This window comes from Mustela nivalis (assembly GCF_964662115.1).
Source record: "Mustela nivalis genome assembly, chromosome: 19".
Classification (NCBI taxonomy): Eukaryota; Metazoa; Chordata; class Mammalia; order Carnivora; family Mustelidae; genus Mustela; species Mustela nivalis.
This window is the reverse complement of record NC_139038.1, coordinates 24,921,775-24,945,157: the sequence shown is the minus strand read 5'-3', so window position 1 is coordinate 24,945,157 and position 23,383 is coordinate 24,921,775. Positions and strand designations below refer to the sequence as shown.

Here is a 23,383-nt window from a genome sequence, read left to right as displayed (position 1 = left end):
CTTTCATCTTAATTTTTCCTCTTAAATCTCCTCAAACCTTAGCTCCTTCTGCATTTGAACCTGCAAAAGAAATAAAACTTTGATTAAAAGAAACTAGTGACTCCATGCCGTGATATTACGTTCATCGGTTCTATTTTTAAGACTCACCAGCAGCTGGATATGTTTGGATGACATCAATTTTCATATGTATTTTTTCATTAAAACTTTGTAAAAGTCTGTACAGCTAGGACATGCCTTCTATTGAAATGCTTAAAGTCGTGGCACCTGGGTGACTCAGTGGGTTAAAGCCTCTGCCCTTGGCTCAGGTCATGATCCCAGCCTTGACCCCTGCTCAGCGGGGAGCCTGCTTCCTCCTCTCTCTCTGCCTGCCTGCCTCTCTGCCTACTTGTGATCTCTGTCTGCCAAATAAATAAATAAATAAATAAATAGATTTTTAAAAAAAGAAAGAAAGAAATGCTCAAAGATCCCCTACTATTCTGCTGAAATTAAAAAAGTAAAGTAATAGATGATTTCCTTTTTTTAAATGGTCCACCCCGCAAGTTCAAGATCCCAAATTTAAGTATATGTAAATGGATTCCTCCAACTTCCATAGCTTTGTTCCTTCATCTGATTATCCAGTATTCTTCTTTGCAGTTCCATAGATGCAGAATGCCTTGATAAGATCTAGATAAACCTACCAACTTCTGGAAGTCTCTTGAAACCAGATTGGATTAAGTTTCCCACTTATTAAGGACTGTAACCCTGTGCAGGTTGCTTAATCTCTCTCTGACTCAGTTTGCATGGCAATAAAGTGGAAATACTGATATGAGGAACAACCCTATAGGGTTTGGGAGGATTAAATGAACTGGAATAGTGCCTGGCTCATAACAAGAAATGATCAATAAGTGATTCGCTCTATATGGCTAATATATGTTGCTATTAAGAATATTGGCCTTGGGAAGGGGTACCTGCACCCCAATGTTTATAGCAGCAATGTCCACAATGGCCAAACTATGGTAAGAGCCTAGATGTCCATTAACAGACAAATGATCAAAGAAGATATGGTATATATACATATAATGGAATATCATGCAGCCATCAAAAATGAAATCTTGCTATTTGCAACGATGTGGATGGAACTAGAAGGTATTACGCTAATTAAAATAAGTCAATCAGAAAAAGACAATTATCATCTGATCTCACTGATATGTGGAATTTGAGAAACAAGGTAGAGGATCACAGGGAAGAGAGGACAAATTGAAACAAGATGAAACCAGAGAGGGAGACAAACCATAAGAAACTCTTAATCTCAGGAAACAAACCGAGGGTTGCTGGAGTGGAGGGGGTGAGAGGGATGGGGTGGCTAGCTGACGGGCTTTGGGAAGGGCACGTGTTGTGGTGAGCACTGTACATTGTGTAGGACTGACCAATCACAGACCTGTTACCCCTGAAACAAATAATACATTATATGTTAATTTTTAAAAAGAGAATATTGGCTTTGGGGTGCCTGAGTGGCTCAGTAAGTTAAGCATCTGCCTTTGGTTCAGGTCGTGAACCCAGAGTCCTGGGATGGAGTCTCATCTGCTTCTCCCTCTGGCTCTGCCTCTCTCTCTCTCACGAATACGTAAATAAAATGTTGTTTTCTTCTTGAAAAAGACTATTGGCTTTGGGATCTGACAGAACTGGGGTCCTGCCCCTTACTATCAGTGAGGTCATGGGCCAGTTGCTCATGCTCTCAAGGCCCACGTTTGCTCGTCTGTTATAATGGGGACAATTAGGGCCTATTGTAGAGGCCTCCTGTGAGGATCAAATAAGATTAAATACCATTGTATGCTGTTAAACAGACCCCTGGCACAGAGGGAAGGGACAATAACTGGTTGCTGGTTTTGGTAATATTTTTTAAACCGTCAAGAAGTATATATAAAATTTTTATTCCAGGTAATTTACCTGTAGCAGTGGCTCTCTATCCTGACAGCAGGATAGATCAGCATCCCCTGGGGGGAAATTTGTAAGATGTGTCAGGCTAGGGGCCCGAGAAAATGATGACACGGGTTTATTCTTAGTAGAGAATGTGTTGTAACCACATCAGCAAAATCCTAATACTGTGGATTAGTTGCAAGGTCCCAGCATAGGTCCCCAATTCAGGAGATCTGAGTTCCTGGCCCCCCTCTGCAGTTTACCTGGTTGATGGACTTTGCTTTCTCCTTTGAAAAATGGAAGGAGTAAACTAGGAAATCTCTATAAACAAGAAGCCTAATAGGTGTTTGCTGTAGAGTCTCCTGCCCTCTGGGCAAGCGGTCTATTGCTGAGCAGATGCAAACCTTGGAAAACTTGCTGTTGTCTTGGTGGTGATCATTGGCCTTGGGAGTTTGGTCTCAAGACTGGAGGCAAGAACAGTAAGATGGTGAACATTCTGGGCATTTGCTGGGGGGAGAGTCGGGCAGGATGGTTGAGGGCCAGAGCATAACTGGGGGGGGTTAGATGTTGAAGGGGGAAGACAAAAGGATGGATTGGGTATTTGGCCATTTAGGAGAGTTTGCAGGGAAAGCACAGGGGTGTTTAAAGGAGATTTTGGTTTGGTCATACACTGGAGGAGTGGGAAGCCTATGTTGTAGACTGAGGGCCTTTCTTACCACCCTATTTGGGTCTGTCACACTCGGGGTGACTCTGAATGAAAGGTGAAGCTAACAAAGGGAGGACAATGGGAACGCGCTCCTGCTGTGTGGCATCTTGACCTGCAGGAGACATGTCGCCTATATCCTTAGCTGCCAGACCTTGCTGGTCTGCCAAGATCTGTGGTCCTCACGAAAACTCAATTTATTGGATGCCTCCCATGGGCTAGACACCTTACAGATATTATTTTCTAATCTTCACCATAAATTCAACTAGTACAAACTATTATTACCCCTGTTTTTCAGGGGAGGAGAGTATCTCAGAGGTTAAGTCACTCAGCTTTGGTCACACAGCTGAGGAAATCTAGAAGTTTCCACAACATCGTACTGCCTTTACTGTTCTCACAGCCTTCCTTTCAGTCGGTCCGTGGACTGGTAGGCTGAGGGAAAAGTCTGGAATTCATGCTTTCCAAAAGCTCGAAAGGCATTCAACACAGAAACGAAGGCCACACTATGAGAAGAAATGAAGAAGGGATGCCTGCTCCACCATGGCTGGAACCTGGAACACATTATGCAAAGTGCAAAGAATCAGACATCAAAAAGACCACATATTATGTGATTTCATTTATATGAAATATCCAGGACAGGCAAATCCACAGAGACAGAAAGTAGATCAGTGGCTGCAAAGGGCTGGGGGAATGGAGGGAATCACAAAAGGGTATGGGGTTTCGTTTTGGGCTGAGGAATAGTAAAATTGATGGTGGTGGTGATTACACACTTCTGTGACTCTACTGAAAACCATTGAGTTGTGTGCTTTAAATGGGTGAATTGTGTGGTATGTGATTCATATTTCAATAAAAGTGCTACAAAAAAAATTAAAAAGAAGGCCCAGACCACCTCGTACCCAATCGGATGGATACTATCAAAAAATCCCCCAAAAGATAATATGTGTTTGTGAGGATATGGAGAATTGGATCCTTATGCATTGTTAGTAGGAATGTAAAATGGTAAAATAGCCAAAGTCGTTCCTGAAAAAAACTTAAAAAGGAATCACTGTATGATTCAGCAATTCCACTTCTGGTGATGTACCCAGAAGAACTGAAACCAGAGTCTTGAAGGGATATTTGTGCACCGAATTCATAGCAGCATTCTTCACAACAGCCAAAAGTTGGAAGCACCCTAAGTGTCTATCTGTAAATGAATGGATAAGGAAAATGTGGTCTATATATACAGTGAAATAGCATTCCGCTTTGAAAGGGAAGGAAGTTCTGACACCTGCTATAACATGGATGAATCTTGACAGCATTGCGCTGAGTGAAATAAGCCAGTCACAAAAAGACAAAGACCATATGACTCCACTTATAGGAGGTAGAGTAGTCAAATTCTAGAGACGGAAAGTAGAACAGTGGTTGCCAGGGGCTGAGCAAAGGGGAGAATGGGGAGTTCGTGTCTAATAGGCACAGGGTTTCAGTTTTTGCAGGAAGAGAACAATTGTGGGTATGAGTGGTCGTGATGGTTGCACAACAATATGGAGACACGGGGCGCCTGGGTGGCTCAGTGGGTTAAGCCTCTACCTTCGGCTCAGGTCATGATCTCGGGGTCCCAGGATTGAGCTCCGCATCAGGCTCTCTGCTTAGCAGAGAGCCTTCTTCTCCCTCTCTCTCTGCCTGCCTCTCTGCCTACTTGTGATCTCTCTCTCTGTCAAGTAAATAAATAAAATATTTTTAAAAAACAATATGAAGACACTTATTACCACTGAATTGTATGCCTAAAAATGGTTAAGATGGTAAATTTTATGTGTATTTTACCACATAAAAAACTGAGAGGAAAAAGGGACACCTGGGTGGTTCAGTGGGTTAAGCATCTGACTCTTGATTTCAGTTCAGGTCATGATCTCAGGGTCATAGGTCAAGACCCACCTTGGGCTCCTCACTCAGTGGGGAGTCTGCTTGAGATTCTCTCTCTCCCTCTGCCCACCCCCCTCCTCAAATCAGAAAATGAATCTTTTAAAAAGGAACTGAGAGGAAAAAATGAAGGCTCAGGTGCCAAATATCCTCATGGCTAATGCTCTTTCACCTCTTAATGTCACCTCTACTTAATATCACCTCCTTAGTGAGTCCTTCCTGACCATCTCTTGCTTCCCCACCTCTCTGCCCTGCTTGTCCGCATCCAACATGTCCTCTACAGAGCGATTCAAAAAGAGTTGACCATTTCTAGACTTGTCTTACAATATGCTGTAGCTGGTGGGCATCAAGACCTTGGTGTGGGGTCCACCCCTTCTTTGCAGCCTCGCAGGAGTAAAGAAACAAGTCACAGCTGCCCTTCAAGCTGTGACTAAGGATCTAGAGGAAACTGACTCCAGAATGGCTGGGCGCCATATTTCCTGTGTGTGTTACACGGAGCTGCATATACGTTGGAGTTAACTGTACTAGTTCCTTTACAAATTGTCACATAACTTATAATTTTTCCAAGTGTTTAATTCTTTTGAGTCACCCAAGATTTTTAAGATTTACTTTGTTTATTGCCTGTGTAACCATACAATATAAATTTGCTAATAGCAGGGACTTTTTATTTTTCCTTCCTGTTTTGTTCACTGCTCTATCCCTAGCACCTAGAACGGTGTCCAGCACATGGTAGATGCTCAAGAAATATTTGTTGATTAATGAATGAATCCGTGTCTCATAATCCCTTTCCAAAATTATCTAGCTTGGTAAGCTCTCCCAAGGACAAGTAAATGGAACTGTTTCCAAGCAAACAAGCAACCGTACACAGACAAAGGGAAGACATAGGCTTACACATAATATATAAAGGGACAAAGAGAAAAGTCTACTAGAATATAACCCTAAAATGTTAATAGTGATCATTTTTTACATTTTTCTGTTTGTTCTAGTAATCTCTACACCCAACATGGGGTTCAAATGCACAACCCTGAAATCAAGAGTCACATGGTTTTCCGACTGAGCCAGCCAGGCACCCCAGTATGGTGATTATTTTTCTAAGTAGTAGTAATGCTGAAGATTGATGGGTTGATTGATTTCTGCCTGGGGTTTTTTTTTTCCCCCTAAAATAGAAATACAGGTGATTATTTTCCTTTTTTGATTATTTATGTCTTCTAAAATGATAACACGGATTGTTCATATCCACTGTGCGCTTACTATGAGGTAAACACTTTTCGAAGTGTTTCCTTAATAGGGACTCTGTCCTCACAGCAGCCCTGTGAAGCAGGTACTACTGTGGTCTCCGTTTTATAGATGAAGAAACTGAGGCACAAAGAGGTTGAGCAGTGTACCGAGGGCCCCACAGCAAAGAAGTAGCAAAGCCAGGCAACTTCTTGGACTCTGGCAGATTCCAGAGTCCTTCCTCTTCCCCACTTCGTTATGCTGCAATGCACAGATGTTATTTATGGGGTTCAAATGCTCAGGAGAAATCTGTTGGTGTTTGGTTTCATACAAAGTCCATCAGGATCCAACCTCTGATTAAGTCGCTGAGGGCAAGAAGCACATGTCCCTCTATGCCTGTTAGCCTGGTTTAAAGGGCAGTGGTCCCACCCGCGTAACTGTCCCGCCTTCTCCCTCTGAGCGCCAGTCCAGCCCAGTTGACACATGGTATTCGCCCTTAGGATCTAAATTTAGGATCTGAGTAGCTAAAGTGTCTTGCCAATTTCCAGATTCAACTCTCATTAGTCCAGGACATGGAAAATTTTCAAGGTAAAGAGCTATGGAAGCTAGATGTTAAGAAGGGCAAGCTGATTCCTTTTAAACTAATTTAAAAACTGTCCCCTTATCGAAGTAATACATTCTCATGGTGAAACTACAGAAAAGCATCAAGAGATCAGAAAAAGCTACCCACCAATGCTGTTACGAATCCTTTGGCATATAAAAAAACTTTTAAAAAAAGATGTTATTTATTTATTTGATGGAGAGAGCCAGAAAGCACAGGGGGGCAGGGGGGAAGGCTGGGGGGGGGGTGGGGGAAGGGCAGAGGGAGAGGAAGAAGCAGGCTCCCCGCTGAGCAGGGAGACCCATGCGAGACTGTGGGTCTCGCATCCCAAGCCCCTGGGACCATGAATTGAGCTGAACAGAGCCACCTAACCAACAGAACCACTCAGGTGCCCCTAGAAAAACTTTTTTTTAAAGTGCCTTATTTTGTCCCATCCAAGTAGGAGGGAGGTAGCAGAAGCTGAGTCTATGTAATATCCTCCCGTTGCCATGTGCGTCGGAGTTACCCTCATTTGCTTTTCGTGGCTTCTAGAGACTAGTCTCTTAAGAGGTTTCAAAGTGACGTTTGAAGCTGTCCAGAGAGAGCAGCTCGCTAATGATGGCAAAAAAAAAAAAAAGTCCAGGCCTTGGACTGTACCTTCAAACCCTGCTTGGAAGCTTCCTAGCTGTGTGTCTTTGAGCAAGGCACTTAACCTTTCTGATCTCCCATCTTCTAACTGTGAAATGAAATTAACACCCCTCTAAAAGTCCAGCTGAGAGGTCATTTGAATGAAAAGACTTGAGCTCACACTTACCTGCAGATTCTCACTGGCTCTGTGACCTTGAGCAAGTTACTGAACCTCTCTGTGGTTTAGTTTCTTCATCTGTGCAATGGAAATAATAAAAGTACTTCCCTCACTGGATCCCAAAGGGACCTGTATGAGACAGTGGGTGAAACATGCTTACCCCAATGCCTCATTCATGTTAGGTGCCCAGTAATGATCAGTGACTACTGTAAACCATACAACTTTTGAAGCTTATTAGAGCTATTTGCCCACTGTGGATGGTGAAATCAATTAGTGGGTTGCCACAGCATTTAAAAAATAAAAGGGTAGGGGCTCTGGGTGGCTCGGTCAGTTGAGTGTCTGATTCTTTTTTTTTTTTTTTTTTTTAAGATTTTTTATTTATTTACTTGACAGACCGAGATCACAAGTAGGCAGAGAGGCAGGCAGAGATAGACGAGGAAGCAGGCTCCCCACAGAGCAGAGAGCCCGATGTGGGGCTCCATCCCAGGACCCTGGGATCATGACCCGAGCCGAAGGCAGAGGCTTTAACCCACTGAGCCACCCAGGCGCCCCGAGTGTCTGATTCTTGATTTTGGCTCAGGACCTGAGATCCAGCCCCGTGGGGGGGCTCTGAGCTCAGCGTGGAGTCTGCCTGGGATTCTCTCCCCTTCTCCCTCTGCCCTTCCCCCTCTTTGTGCTCTCTATCTCTCCGTAAAATAAATCATAAAATCTTTAAAAAATAAAAGAGTAGATCTAGAAAATGTTAGTATGCATTGCTTATAGTAAGGGATGTTCATTTGTGAACATTTAGTTTCAGGTGTGTGTGTTTGCCTACTATAAAAGCAATGTAGGGGTGCCTGGGTGGCTCAGTGGGAGAGGGGTGGGGGAAGCAGGCTCTCCGCCAAGCAGAGAACCCAATGCGGGGCTCGATCCCAGCAGCCTGGGATCATGACCCGAGCCGAAGGCAGAAGCTTTAACCCACTGAGCCACCCAGGTGCCCCAGAGATGACCACTATTGAGAGGTCCTCTTTCTTTCTTAAAAACAGCTTTATTGAGATATAGTTCATATGTCATACAATTCAAAGTGTACAAGACAGTGGCTTTTAGTATTTTTACAGAATTTGCAACCATGACTGCGATCAATTTTAGCATCTTTTCGTCACGTCACAAGAAACCCTTAGCCATGACTGCCAAGAGCCCCCTTCCTCCCAGCCCCAGACAACTGCTAATCTACTTCCTGTCTCTGCAGAGTTGCCCTCATGACTGGTTTATTTCACTCAGCACAATGTTTTCAAGAACCATCCATGTCATAGCATTTATCTATACTTCATTTCTTTTTATGGCTTGTATTAGTTAGCTTAGGCTGCCTTAACAACATACCGCAGACTAGGCGGCTTGAACAACAGACATTTTCCCACGGCACTGGAGGGGGGCAGTTGGAAATCAGGGTGCCAAGGACGACGCGGGCAGGGTCTGGTGAGAGCTCTTCTACAGGCTTGCGGATGCTGCCTCCCAGCTGCTACCTCGCACAGTGGAGGGAGAGCTCTGTATCTCTTCCTCTCTTTAGGACGGTACCAGTTCTATGAGATTAGGGCTCCACCCTTATGACCTCATTAACTTTGATCACCTCCTTAAAGGTCTTATTTCCAATACAGTCACTTGAGGGGAGATCACCATTCAGCTCATAACATAACTGAGTAACATTCCATGGTATGGATATATCACATCTCATTGACCTCTTCGTCGGTTGATGGACATTTGACTCATTTCCATTAGGGGGCTACCATGAACATTTCATGCACTGGTTTTGTGCGAACACGCAATTTCATTTCTTTTGGGTATAGACGTAAGAGTGGAATTGCCGGGTCATATGGTAACCCTAGATTCAACTGTTTGAGGAACTGCCAGACTGTATTCAGAGGGGTTAAACCATTTTACATTCCCACCAGCAATGGATGAGAGTTCCAGTTTTTGCACATCCTTGCCAACACTCTTTATTATCTGTCTGTTGGATTCTAGCCATCCTAGGGGGTGTGAAGTGGTATCCCGTTGTGGTTCGATTTATGTTTCCCTGATGCCTAATGATGTTGAGCATCTTTTCATGTGCTTATTGGCCATTTGTGTATCTTTTTTTGGAGAAATGCCTATTCAGATCCTTTGCCTTTTTAAACTGGATTATCATTTTATTGTCGAACTGCAAGAGTTCCTTGTATATTCTAGTCACGTTTCTTTTTAGACACATACTCTGCAGTTTTGTGGGCTGTCTTTTCATTTCTTGGTGTCTTAAAGCACTAGAGTTTTCAATTTTGATAACGTACATGTATTTTTTCATCTGTTGCTTCTGCCCTTGGTATCATATCTAGGAAACCATGGCCCAATCCGAGATCGTGGAGATTTATTTATTTATTTATTTTCTAAGAGTTGCTTGATTCAAGTTGTTTCCTTTAAGTCTTTGACCCATTTTGAGTTGATTTTTGTATATGGCCTAAGGGAAGGGTCCAACTCCATCCTTTTCCATGTGGCTGTGCCGGCACCCAGCAACGCTCGTTAAACAGACTCTTCTTTCCCCGTTGAAGTGATCTTGGCACTTCTGTTGAAAATTGGTTGAACATGAACGTAAGGGTTTCTGGACTTTCAATTCTTTCTGTTGATCTATATGTCTATTCTTATGCTAGGACCACACAGTCTCCATCGCCGTAGCTTTATAGTAAGATTTTAATTCATGAAATTTGAATATTCTTTATTTTTTGGATACTGTTTTTGGCAATTCTGGGAGCTGTGTATCTCCAGTTGTCATCTTCATTGTCAATGTTTTTGAAAATGCAACTTTAACTTTACATCAGTGAAATCAAGCTCCATAACAATTATTTTCATGTCTCCCTAACTCTACGTTGTGAACATCCTTCTATATTGTAAACTTATTTTACATATTCTTAGCACATAATTTAGTTTTTTTCCTATCAGACACTTGTTTCTGAACTTCACCATTGTAAATATTGACGCCATGGCTGCCTTGATTCCTAAAACAGTGTAATATTTGAATATTGAAGATATTCTTACATATTGAAAACCTCAATCTTTTCATTCAAACATTGAGATGATTTCCCTAAAAGCAGTAGAAGAGGCACAAATAAGAGTCAAATCTTACATTTGCAACTTAAAAAATCTACTAACCTTCTGAATCTCGATGTTCTCACCTGAAAAATTCAGATAATAATAATAGGGTTCTTGTGAAGATTAAAGGAATGTAGGAATATAAAGCGTAGCACACATATGACTCAATAAATAGTACTTATAGTTACTTTCTATGTTTTTATTTTTTAAGTAGACTCCATGCCCTGTGTGGAGCCCAACATGAGGCTTGAACTCACTACACTGAGATCAAGAGTCAGATGTTTAACCGACTGAGCCACCTCAGTGCTCCTATGTAATAATAATAATTATTATTATTGTTTTCATCATTGTTGTTATTGTTGCTAGCTATATTAAAAGTTTCAGAATGTAGCTGAAATGGAGATGATAGGCTGACGCTCATGTCTTTACTATCAGCCTGGGAATTGCAATCATAATGAAGACCTAAGGGGCGCCCAGCTGGCTCAGTTGGTGGGACATGCAACTCTTGATCTTGGGGTTTTGAGTTTGAGTTCCACATTGGGTGTAGAGATTACTTTAAAAAATTTAAGAAGACTCTATTTTTTAAAAAAAATAAAGAGTAGACATTAAATATTCCCTACATCAACCAAAGACCAGTGTTTTAAATATCATGCACCAAATTGATGTCTTCATTCCTAAATCTTTGTATGTATTTCAGATTAGTTTCTTAGAATCATTTCTCAGCAACAGCCATGAGATGGTCTGATTCCATTTGTGTAGCTATGGAAGATATTGTTTACATATTAAAAACACTTATCTTTTAATTAAAACATGGATTAGCTCCAAGAGAGCAATGGCTCTGTCTGGCATGTGCACCATTTTATGTCCAGCATCAACCAACACACAGTAGATGCTGACAAAAGAATGCAAAAAAGGAAAGCAGCAGGCTGCCAATATATTTTGTTGCTTTGGATTACTTTGTAGAGGCAGCAGGGGTTAAAGGGGTTTAGCCCAGGAAAGCAAGCACACAGCAGTTTGAACCACAATGAGAGCTACCTTTTTTTTTGAAGATTTTATTTATTTATTTGTGAGGGAGCAAGAATGAGAGAGATCACAGAGGAAGAGGGAAAAGCTGACTCACCGCTGAGCAGGGAGCCAGATGCAGGGCTTGATCCCAGGACCCGGAAATCACAACCTAAGCCAAAAGGCAGAAGGTTAACCTACTGAACCACCCAGACACCCCAAGAAATACCCTTTATGATTATGCACCTGCTGCATCTGTTTTGTTGATCATTCTTCTGGTGGATTTTTGTATGTGACCTCAGTTAATATATTTAAATATGAAGATTACCTGTGCAGTAAGATCCATGGAGAACCCAGTGCTACAGGCAAGGAAACAGAAGCTTCAAAAGGCTTAATGACTGGGCCTAAGGTGTGCTGGTAGTAAGTGCTGAGCCCAAATGCAAACATTTACTTCTCTGATACTAAAGTCTGGGTATTTTTTTTCCCAGGAAAGATGTGTGTCCTTTTGTGTCCTAGAGGCTGAGAGAGAGGGTGGTTGGGGCTTACAGAAGGAAGCTAGCGTCCAATTTCTTAATTAGATCAACAAATATTGATTGAGAACCTGCCCTGGGGGTGGACTGGACACTTCCAAGTGCTGGGGAGACAATGGATACCATACACCAGCACCTTCCTCTCCTGGAAACCCCAAATCTAGTGGGGGAAGCAGACACTATTCCAGTAATCACACAAGTACTTGATTATAGACTGTGATGACTGCTTCAGAGATGTTCAGGGTGCCACCAGAGATTAGCTGGGGAATTTGACTAGGTTCCTGCAAGGCTGAGATCAGAAGTAAACTAGGAATTAACTAGATGTCAGGGCCAGGGAGGGCTTTCCAGGATGAGAAAAAGACCTAAGTAAGGACCTTGAGCCTGGAAGAAGAAGGCCTGTGTGGCAAAAGCAGTACGCAGGGTGACGGGGCAGCGGGGAGAGAGCAGTGACCTCACAGATCCTATTAAAGACAGTGGCCTTGATCCTGAGGGCAGCAGGGAGCCTTTAAAGAGTTCTAGCTGAGCAGTGGCGGCATCAGATGGGCTATCTAGAAGGATGGATGTGGCCGCAAGTGGGAGACAAATTAGGTGACCAGTTGGCAGTGGGAATGGACGGAGGTAGATGCATTTAGGAGACATTTATGGGTTAAGAATGACATAGGTGTTAAGAGTAATCCTTTCCAAAATGCAGTTTTGTTTGGAGGTAAATATGTTTCTCACCAGTATCCACAGTCAGAAACATTCACATTTTCTTTTCCGTATTTTTCCTACTGGGAAGAATCCTGTGGTTGAAACTCTTGGTTTGTGAATTCCCAACCCCTTTCTGAACATTGATAAGTTTGGTTTCTTAGTCCTTGGAGTTTCTTGACTTGAGCTCTGTCTGCTCAGGGTTCTGGACCAAGCACTAAGATTATGAGTGAATACCACCCCAGACCCTCAGTACAGATCGAAATGATTTCTCAATTAGTTATTAAATTGTTACACTTGTAAAGGAACTGCTTAAAAATAAACTGGAGGATTTGTTTCCTTTTCGCTTAAAGGCAACATTTAATATACGAGCTTCTACCAGTCTGAACTGGATGAGACTGTTTATACCCAGGCTAATTCAAAATGCTTGGGATATTTCTAAAGGTTCAGTCTTGGCAGCGGCAGCTGAGAATGCAGAGATAAATAAAAAAGTCACAAGACGCGGCTGATGGGGTTCGTCTGTTCATTCACACCCATGACTCACTGGGCTTTTGGAGACACTGGATTTTGAAGGGCAGCCTAGTGGATGGTGGTGGGGTAATCAGCTGTGCTGAAACTCCAGTCTTGATGCAATTCAGCTAAATGGACCTACCCTCAGAAACAGATGTGGAGAGAAAATGCTTATACAGATATAGACATACGAATAGCACATAAAGCTTATCCACAAGACTTAAAGAAAATGCATTTAAATATCTGTTCGAAAATAGCATATTTTCCAGTTTTTCTACAGACACTCTGTTACTTGTATGATTAAGAAATAGTTTCATTGAGGGAATCCTGGGTACTCAGTTGGTTGGGTGTCTGCCTTTGGCTCAGGTCATGATCCTGGGGTCCTGGGATGGAGCCCTGCACCAGGCTCCCTGCTCAGTGGAGAGTCTGCTTCTTCTTCCCCCTCTGCTGCTCCCTCTTCCCGCCACCGCTTGTATGTGCTCTCTTAAGTAAATAAATAAAAGATTTTTTTAAAAAGAAGCAATGTCATTGAGGGGTACCGGCTGGCTTGGTCAGTAGAACAGGCAACTCTTGATCTCGGGTTGTGAGTTGGGTGTAGAGATGACTCAAAAATAACACCTTAAAAAAAAAAAAAGAATTTTGCAGCACCTGGGTGGTTCAGGCAGTTAAGCATTTGCCTTTCGCTCAGGTCATGATCTCAGGGTCCTGGAATCAAGCCCCACATCAAGCTCCCTGTTCAGCGGGGAGCCTGCTTCTCCCTCTCCCTCTGCCACACCCTCTGCTTGTGCTCTCTCTCTCCCTCCCTCTGTCAAATAAAAAAATAAAATCTCACCCCCCAAAAAGAATTTTATTGAGCACCTGCTATGTGTCAGGTCATCTCATCTGATCCTTCATGCCCCTGAGAGGAAGCTGTTATTACCCCAGAAGGAGCTGAGGCTTCCAAGGGCTTCAGAGACTTTGCTCAGGTCACTCCGTTGGTAAATGATGGTAGGGTTCTGGTTCCAGAAGGTGTGATCTGAGCAACTCCACTCTGCTCCCATGCCTCTGTCACTGGTTTTGCCTTGGTGGTTCCCTTCTCCCATCGGGGCCATACTTATAAAAAAAACAAGCCTTTTATTAAATATCTCCCTTTCTAGGACTCCAGATCCTTTTCAGGGTCAAAATTTGATAATCCCCATGTTTCGGTCTCAATATAACCAATGTTGTCGCTTCCAGCACCAAATGTCCCCACTTAAAACACTGCCTCCAAGGAAACTTCACTGAGTTTACTGAAGTAACACTGTTTAGAAGTCAGCAATAAGTCTTAATTATTGCACATTCAAGATTGTTAAATTCTCCCCAGTGCCTTGTGGCTTCCAAGGCTCAACTTTCCTTAAAATGATGCAGCTCAACATCTGACACTGTCTAGAAAGGGAGATAAACTTAATCAGACTACTGACCTTTACTGCTTGAATGTCAACATACGTTTCTTTTTAGACAAAAAGGCTTCCACCATTTATTCCCCCACTGGGGGGACATGGAGTTATATTCGTAGATTTTTTTTTTACACTTTTTTTGTGTTCTTCCAATTTTCTATTATGCCTGTGTTTTGTTTTTATAGTGGAAGAATACTCTGATTTTTAAAAGTCAGTCCAGTAAAGTAGAAGAGAAATAAAATCTTGGTAATATATATTGTATATCCCATGCCTTCTTAATTGGAAAGTATGGAAGTTGACTATAAACTCCACTAGATGATTCTCGGTCAGGATCAGGGACCCCAATTCTTACTTTGTAGTGCTATGACTTGATGGTGTGGACCATGGATTTTGATCTCAGATAGACCAGGTTTAGAATCTTGGCATGACAATTTACTTAGCTTTATGACCCCGGGCAAGTTGCTTAGTGTGTCTGACTCTTAGTTTCCTCATTATTAAAATGGAAATAATGATTACATCTACCTCCCAGAGTGGCTGGGGAGATTGAATGAGATGATAAATGAACATAGTGCCCAGCATTCCATTAATGCAAGTTTCTTGATTAATTATGTGATATTGTTAATATTCTGTTGCAATCCTCCGCCCCCCCCCCCCCCCCAGGGACTGATGAGGTACCTAAGACTTCTGGCCCTGGCTCTGAATTAAAAAGTCCTTGGATCTTTATTCTCTTCCTCCCCATTTTCCAATTTATTTTATTTTAGTTTAGTTTGTCTTTGAAGTGGAACTCACAGGCAGTAGGATATACTAGTCCCCAGTGAACTTCTATGTGTGTATACGCCGGCATAACCACCACCCAGATCAAGATAAAGACATATCCAGCCCCTCTGCGGGCTCTCTCATGCCCCTCTCCAGCTGACAGCCCCCAACCCCAAGGCAAACTCTATTATGACTCCTAAAACCATAGAAGAGTTTTGCTTATTCTCAAACTTCGTATAAATGAAAAACACAGGGTGAATTCCTTTGTGCCTGCTGAGCATTAAGTCTGGAAGATTCAGCCAGATTGTTGAGCATAACAGTCGTTTGCTCTTTTTCACTGACGCACAGTATTCTTTCTAATGAATCTCATTACAGCTTGTATATCCGTTCACTTTACTGATGAACGCTTGAGTTTTACCCAGTTTTTGGCTATTATGAAAAATACTGCTATTATGAATGTCTTTGTATATGTTTTCTGGCTCACTTCAGTTAGACTACCGGGAGTGGAATTGATGGGTCTGGGAGTATATATAATATTTAATTTTAGGGGATACTGCCAAGTCCTTTTCTAAAGTGGTTGCACCATTTCCCATTCCCACCAGTGGTACCTGAGCTTTCCAGTTGCTCTGCGTCCCTGCTAACCCTTGATATGCTGAGTCTCTTTCATTGTAACCACCCGGGTGGGGGGATGTGCGCTAGCTATCTTGTCATGCCTTTAATTTCCATGACATCTAACGATGTTGCACACTGTTTAATGTGATCATCCGCCATTGGGACACACCGTTGCGTTCCTCAATTCAGTTATACTCTTGGGATATCTGATAGCTGCGGTTGCCAGAATGAGGTTTACAGAATGAGCACACATGTTCTGGGAGAGGTTGCAGAGGTTCTCCTGGGACCAATATGGCAGAGTTTGGGGCACACACAAGCCATCTACGCTGGTTTCTGCTAACTTTCAAGTTCTTAACTCTTTGATAGTGAGCTTGCAAGAGAAATAACTTGCAGATGAGTGACATGCTGTGAATTTTTAAAAATGCTAAGTGAACTCTCTAGCAGCATTTCAGCTGGTATTTCTACAGTCCATGTTGGAGAAAAGAAGTCACATTAGTTGAGTATCCACTACGTGCCGGACCTAGCACTAGGCACTTTAAATACATTATCCTCTTGGAGCACCTGGGTGGTGAATTTGGTTAGCTGTCGGACTTTTGGTTTCAGCTCAGGTAGTGATCTCAGGGTTGTGAGATCAAGCCCTGCGTGGGGCTCTACACTGAGCACGTGTGTGCTTAAGACTCGCTTTCCCTCGCCCTCTGCACCTTCCCCAACTCGTGCACCCGCGGGCGCACTCTCTTTTTCTCTCTCTGAAATAAATAAGTAAATATTTAAAAAAATTTTTTTTCTAGGGGCGCGGGGGTGGCTCAGTGGGTTAAAGCCTCTGCCTTCGGCTTGGGTCATGATCCTAGGGTGTTGGGATCAAGCCCCACATCAGGCTCTCTGCTCAATAGGGAGCCTGCTTCCCCCCACTCCTCTTCCTGCCTCTCTGCCTGCTTGTGATCTCTGTCAGATAAATAAATAAAATCCTTAAAAATCTTTTTTTTTCTAAAGATTTTATTTATTTACTCGAGAGAGACAGCACAAATGGGGGAGAAGGGTTGAAGGAGAGGGAGAAATAGGCTGGATCCCAGGACCTGGAGCCCATGACCTGAGCTAAAGGCTGATGCTTACCCAACTGAGCCACCCAGGCGGCCCCTACCAAAATATATATTTTTTAAGATTTTATTTTTTTATTTGAGAGAGAGAGAGAGTGTGAAAGAGAGCATGAGAGGAGAGAAGGTCAGAGAGAGAAGCAGGCTCCCCATGGAACTGGGAGCCCGATGTAGGACTCGATTCCAGGACTTCCAGATCATGACCTGAGCCTAAGGCAGTTGCTTAACCAACTGAGCCACTCAGGTACCCACCAAAAAAAAAACACCCATTTTAATGACATACTTTGGAAGGCCCCAACCAGGAGTAAATGTAAAATAGGAGTCATTTGTTCTCCAAAAAAAATTTTTTTAGAAAGGGAGTTGGGAAAAAAGGGGCAGAGTAGAATGAGTGAAAGAAACTGGTTTCCACTTTTACCCTTTAGAAAGATCATCCTGTTTGGCTTCCAGACCAACAGACAGAGCCTTGGTGTCCCCCTTGGAGACAATGTTAACCTTTGGTATTGAGCAATTTTAAAATCTGCATCGTCAAAATTTGCAGAAAATGTGCTTCACTGTATTCCGCTTGACATTTCTCCCTGTTCCTTCGAACTTGGCAAAAGCATCACTTTGTTTTAGTGACTTCATATGTTTTACCAAGTTTATAAATTGTCAGACACCTCTTCATTCCCCAGTGATTGGATTATTCCCAATCACTGTTGGGCCTTTAGGTTGTCCCCAAGCTGTTTTTGTGGTAAGACAACGCGGTAGTGAACACCTTTGTCTGCGAGTCTCGTTGTGGCATCTTTGAGTATGGAAATCTTCATCTACTGGTGAGAGACACTGTAAGACCATGACCTTGCAGGGGTTAAAAGCACAAATGCAGGAGCCAGAGAGCCCGTGGTGTGACCACGGGCAAGCCACATAACCCGTGGGCCTCGGTCTCCCTGTCTGTCAGACTGGGGAGAATCATGGCACTTAGCTCACCATCACTTCGTATGTGTGAAGGGCTCGAACAGTGCCACAGAAGTGTCTGCTTGTATTATTTACCTCGAATCCTGGCAACTGGGGGCTAGTTAATGCTTTTTGAGTTTTCTTGGGGCACCTGGGTGGCTCAGTCGTTAAGTGTCTGCCTTCAGCTCAGGTCATGACCTCTCCCTGTGCTGTGTGCGCATCTCTCGGCTCTTGTAATCCCGTTTATTTTTCTGCTTCCCCCTCTGGACTGTGAGCTCCTGGAGATCCAAGACTACGCCCTAAAGATAATAATAATAGGTCGTGTTTACTGAGTGCCTAACTCAGGCCCGGACTCCGTGTCAAGCACCGGGCAGGCCTTGTCTGTCTTGCTCTCCCAGCACCATCTCGCACCTGGGCCCTCGGGAGACAGGTGCTGAGTGCTGGCGGAGCCGTAGCGTGCGCTTTCCCAAGCCCATCACATCAAAGGGATCACTCAGAGCACGAGGTGGGGGATGTTGAGTGCCAGGATTCACTCCTGGAATCTGATTCTCAAGGTCTAGAGCAGCCCAGGGATCTGTCCCATGCGATGCTTCGTTCTGAGGCCACATCTGGGCAACCCGAGTGAGAGGCTGCATGACCCCTTGGTCCCTGAATTTCCTGTGTCTCAAGCCTTAGGCAGTTTCTCCCAACTGTCCGGAATTCTCAGCCTGGTCACTGACTGGAACAGGAGAGGAGGAGGGTGACTGAGAGGAGGAAAACCCTAGCAAGTCTCATTAGTATGCAGAGCCTTTCTTGTCACACTGCCTTTAATTGAAGCTGAAGGGCTGGCTCCTGTCTCTGGGATTTTCCACTCTCCACTCCAGCCCTTCCGGAACTGGCTGTGCACCAGCCTGCTGAGGGGGACAAGGACGGTGCAGGGGCACGGAGGCATCTGTCTGTTGGTGTTGGAGGCCAACCGTGATGATGTCTCTAAACTAAAATGGAAACCAGGTTCTTTCGTTCAGTCATCGCCACCTTCTCCTCCCCTGCTGCCTCCTTCCAAGCTCCCTCCTTTTACCCACCTGAGGACCTACCTGTGCAAGGCTCTGTTCTGCCAAAATGAGGAAGAAAACCACCAAGGGGAGACTTTTATCTGTTTCTTAACTTTTAATCCCTGCACATGGTTCCCATGGTTAAAAGACAGTACCCATCTCCCTGCCTTATTGCTGGCTATGAGCATTCACTGGGGGTCTTAGAACCCGTCCCCCAAGGATAAGGGAGGACTACTGTGGAGGATGGACAGAAGGACATAACCAGCGTCATCCCTTTTACACCCTCTGCTACAGCATTCACTTTGAGCTCTTAGCTGTTCCTCTCTGAATAGTTGTGATTTTTGATATGATAGATATGATTTTAGACAGTATCTGATTTCCTGCTATGACAGATGAGGGCGAGTTCACTTATACCCCATCTCCACCCTCCCAAAGCAGTTAAATTGTTCTTTTCTGTTCATTAGTTGGCTTTGTCATTTCAAGTAACATATCATTTTTATTTCATTTTACCTGTTTTTTGGGGGGTAGGGGAAAGATTCATACAATATTGACCACAATGCACATATAACTCTGGGGCAAGCACTCACGTATAACTACCATCCCAGTTAAGGAAATAGAATACTGTCAACACCTTTAAAGCTTCTTCTCCCCCAGTGAAGCCACTTATCCTGACTTTGGGGCTAATTGTTCTCTTGCCCTTTTTTTTTTAAAAAAGATTTTATTTTTAAGTAATTTCTACACCCAACAGGGGCTCGAATTTACAACCCTGAGATCAAGAGTCACATGCTGTACTGAGCCAGCCAGACGCCCCGTTCTCTGGCCTCTTTTAGAGTTTTTCTCATCTTTAGAGGCACTCCTCGGTATTTAGATCTGCTGCAAATAGAATCGCACTATACGTATTACCCTGCACCTTCCACCTTTCCTTCAACGTGGGTGAGCGCATCTAAGGCAACAGGTGTAGCTGTGGTTTATTCACGTTCCCTGCTGTATACTCACCGTTCAGGCAGACCACGATTTGTTTATCCAGGCAGCTATTGATTGACATTTGGGTTCTTTGAAGCTTCCTGCTATCGCGGACATCTTAATCCACGTGGCTCAGACGTGTGTGCAAGGGTTTCCCCGGGGGGACAGCAAAAGGAGAGCAGTCGCTGCATTGTGGGGAGTGTGCATACTCAGTGTCACTGGATAATGCCACTTCCCCAGGGTGGGGACACCAGTGGAGAGGCCCCGCACTCCAGCAACTCTGACCTGACTGGCTGGGGTGGGCATTGAGGACGTTCAGATATCCCCAGGTGATTCCATCCTGGAGCTCCACATCCATCTTTATTTCCAGTCCATCAACTCTAGATAGTATTTTGATTTTTCAGTTTGGAGGAGCGGTCCTAGCCTCACTCTCTGCTCTCCTTTCTCAAGACGCTTGTGTAATAATTGCAAAAAGATAATAAGGGCTTTTTCCCCAGGCAAAGCCGAAGTATATGGGTGGCTAAGAGAGGTTATCAAGGCATGGGCAGGAATTGGTTGATACGGGGACAGAGGGGACCAGGTGAATTCTTCCTTCAGGCAGGACTGAGGAACAACAGAAAACCCAAAGGCTGAATTCTTCCCAGCAGTCTTCCTTCCCTCTCTGGCTACTGGAAGCCTCTAGCGACTGTCTGCCAACTGTGGGCCAGAGAGGTCATCAAACTGCTTCCATTTTGAGACATGGAGGGGAACTCTAGGCTCTTCTGAACTGTAAGGGTCTTTATGGTCACTTTTTTTTTTTTTTTTTAAGGGACTCCAACCCCAGTTTGGGTTTTTCAACACTGACTGAGCATTAGCAACATAGGGGAACTTTGAATACTGTTCAATACCCGGGCCTCAGACCAATTACATCAGAATGTCTAGGGTGAGACCCAGGCACTAATAGGCTAGACGCAGCTCAGGTAATTCTTAAACACAACCAAGGTGGAGAACCAGCGGCAGCGGGTCAAACTCTGATGTATCCGTCATCCCTTGGGGGGGCTTGTTGACAACACAAACTGGCTGGGCTCCACTGCTGCTGATATTCTTTAGGTGTGGGTGGAACTGTGGATTTGTGCTTCTTCTTCTTTTTTTTTTTTTTAAGGATTTTATTTATTTAAGAGAGAGAGAGAGATCACAAGTAGGCAGAGAGGCAGGCAGAGAGAGGGGGAAGCAGACTCCCCACTGAGCAGGGAGTCCGATGCAGGGCTCAATCCCAGAACCCTGAGATCATGCGAAGGCAAAGGCTTTAAACCACTGAACCACCCAGGCGCCCCTGGATTTGCACTTCTAACAGCTTCCCAGTGATGCTGGGAACAGTGCTGCTCCCCCTGACCCTGCCTAGAGCACTATCTTGCCCCTGAGGTTTTCCCGCATACCTCCCTGTCTGGACCGAGAGCAGCCCAGAACTGAGCTGTTCCATAGGGTGGAGCAGACCGCCTCCCAGCTCTGATGAGGCTGATAGCTTAAAATCGAATGTGGAAATTGACAAGGCCTACCAGTCGGGAATCTGCCATCCCCACTCAGTTGCTCAACTTTCCCATCCGGATCACATCAAGGATCAGCAGGATCCTGGGAAAGCACCTTCAGAGGCATAGAGCATCCTTGGCTCTGAAGGACCATTGTCATCAATAGGATGTAGAGGCACATGGGATATTCACGGTGGTTACTTGGACAGCTTTTGTATGTATATGAAACAAAAAACGGTGTATACACTCAAAACAATTCTTTTTTTTTTTTTTAAGATTTTATTTATTTGACACAGAGAGAGAGATCACAAGTAGGCAGAGAGGCAGGCAGATGGGGGAGGGGGAAGCAGGCTCCCTGCTGAGCAGAGCACCAGATGCAGGGCTGGATCCCAGGACCCTGAGACCATGACCTGAGCCAAAGGCAGAGGCTTTACCGGCTGAGCCACCCAGGCACCCCCCACTCAAAACAATTCTTTAAAATTTCCAGTGACCACAGGTTCTAAGTATTAAAAATACTTTTTCTAGTTTGAGTTATTAAGTCATTAGTAATGCACAAAGCCAAATAAATACACTTTAACTTTTGATAATTATTAAACACAGAAAACACGGGAAGGAGACTCTGGCGGACTGATTGCCTCCTTGTTTGCCACCTGGGGATTTTTTACACACTAGCCAGTGCCAGGACCAGGGGAGGTAGGAAAGGGAATCAATATAAACCCCACCAACCACAAGTCCACACTGTCCACAGCTGAGGACTTGGAGGGTGACTCTCTTTGAATAAACCATGACCAAATACCCTTCGAAAGCCCCAGCTTGAGGACTGCTGTGCTAGCCTGGGCTGCTGAAAGCTTTTCAGTCCACATCCAACAGGAAGTAACTGTGTTGCCCGTGATGGTGTCCCCACCTCAGTCCATGCTTGGGTCTGTGCCCTACACGCTAACAACACGCTTTCGGCTACAACACTCCTCCCCATGTGTGATCAGAGCCTGTGACTTTACTCAGAAGAACCTTCAGGCATTAATGTCCAGGACAAGCACTTGGAACGCTAGAAACAAAAACTTCTTAAAAACAAGAGTCTTTCTTGGGGGCGCCTGGGCGACTCAGCTGGTTAAGCAACCAACTCTTGATTTCAGCTTAGGTCATGATCTTGAGGTCCTGAGATCAAGCCCTGCTTTTGGGCTCTGTGCTCAGCACGGAAGCTGCTGGAGATTCCTGATTCTCTCTCTCTCTCCCTACCTGAACCCCCCGACTTGCGCAAGTGCACGCTGTCCCTCCAATAAATAAATAAAACCTTAAAAAAAATTTTTTTTAAATGAGAGGGTCTTTCTAAAGGGACTCCCCCTCCCCCCACCCTGGGGGACTGGTTTCCCTATTTTTCTAGGGAAGGGGCTTTTCCCTATTGGGACAATTTCCCTTACAAGTTGTGCTGTCCTGTGTTCTGCCAACTTTCCTGTTTAGCCGATGCAGGAAATCCCCCAGATCACATTCTTTTCCAGACCATGAAAGACTGGAAGAGATTCCCTTCTGACCTTGCATTCACCCCAGTGTTATCCTGAGATTTTAATTTTGGGTGGGTGGGGGAGCAAGGTGAGTGGTGACAGATTGGACGGAGTCAAGAGCCTGGAATGTGTCATCGTCTTCAGTAAAACTTCCTTTCTTCAGTTTCCCTGACCCGCAAAGAACACTTTTGACCTTCTACTGAACTACATTAAGAATAGCTTGATGGACTTTGAAGGCATTATGCTAAATGAAATAAATCAGGTAAAGAAAGACAAATACTGTATGATCTCATTTATATGGGGAATCTAAACAAACAAAAAAAAAAAACAGAACAAAACCCAAACTCACAGGAAAAGAGATCAGACTTGTGGTTACCAGGGACGATATAAACCTCCAGTTACATGATAAATCAGCACTAGGGCTCTAATGTACAACAAAATGACTGCAGCTAACACTCCTGAATGATACATAGGAAAGTTGTGAAGAGAGTAGATCCCAAGCGTTCTCATCACAAGATTTTCTTGTTATTGGATCTGTGTGAGAAGGTGGGGGTCAGTGAACCCCATTGGAGTAAATGTTTGACCATATATGTAAATCAAACCATCTTGCTATCTGCCTTAAAATTATACAGTGGTGTATGTCGATTATTTTTCAATAAAACTG

At 44.0% G+C, this 23,383-nt stretch overlaps 1 protein-coding gene across 1 annotated transcript in view; it reads left to right on the top strand.

Moving 5' to 3' along the window:
* Window positions 1-23,383, top strand: part of IQCK (IQ motif containing K) — a 102,041-nt gene that overhangs the window by 76,666 nt on the left and 1,992 nt on the right. The window lies entirely within an intron of this gene.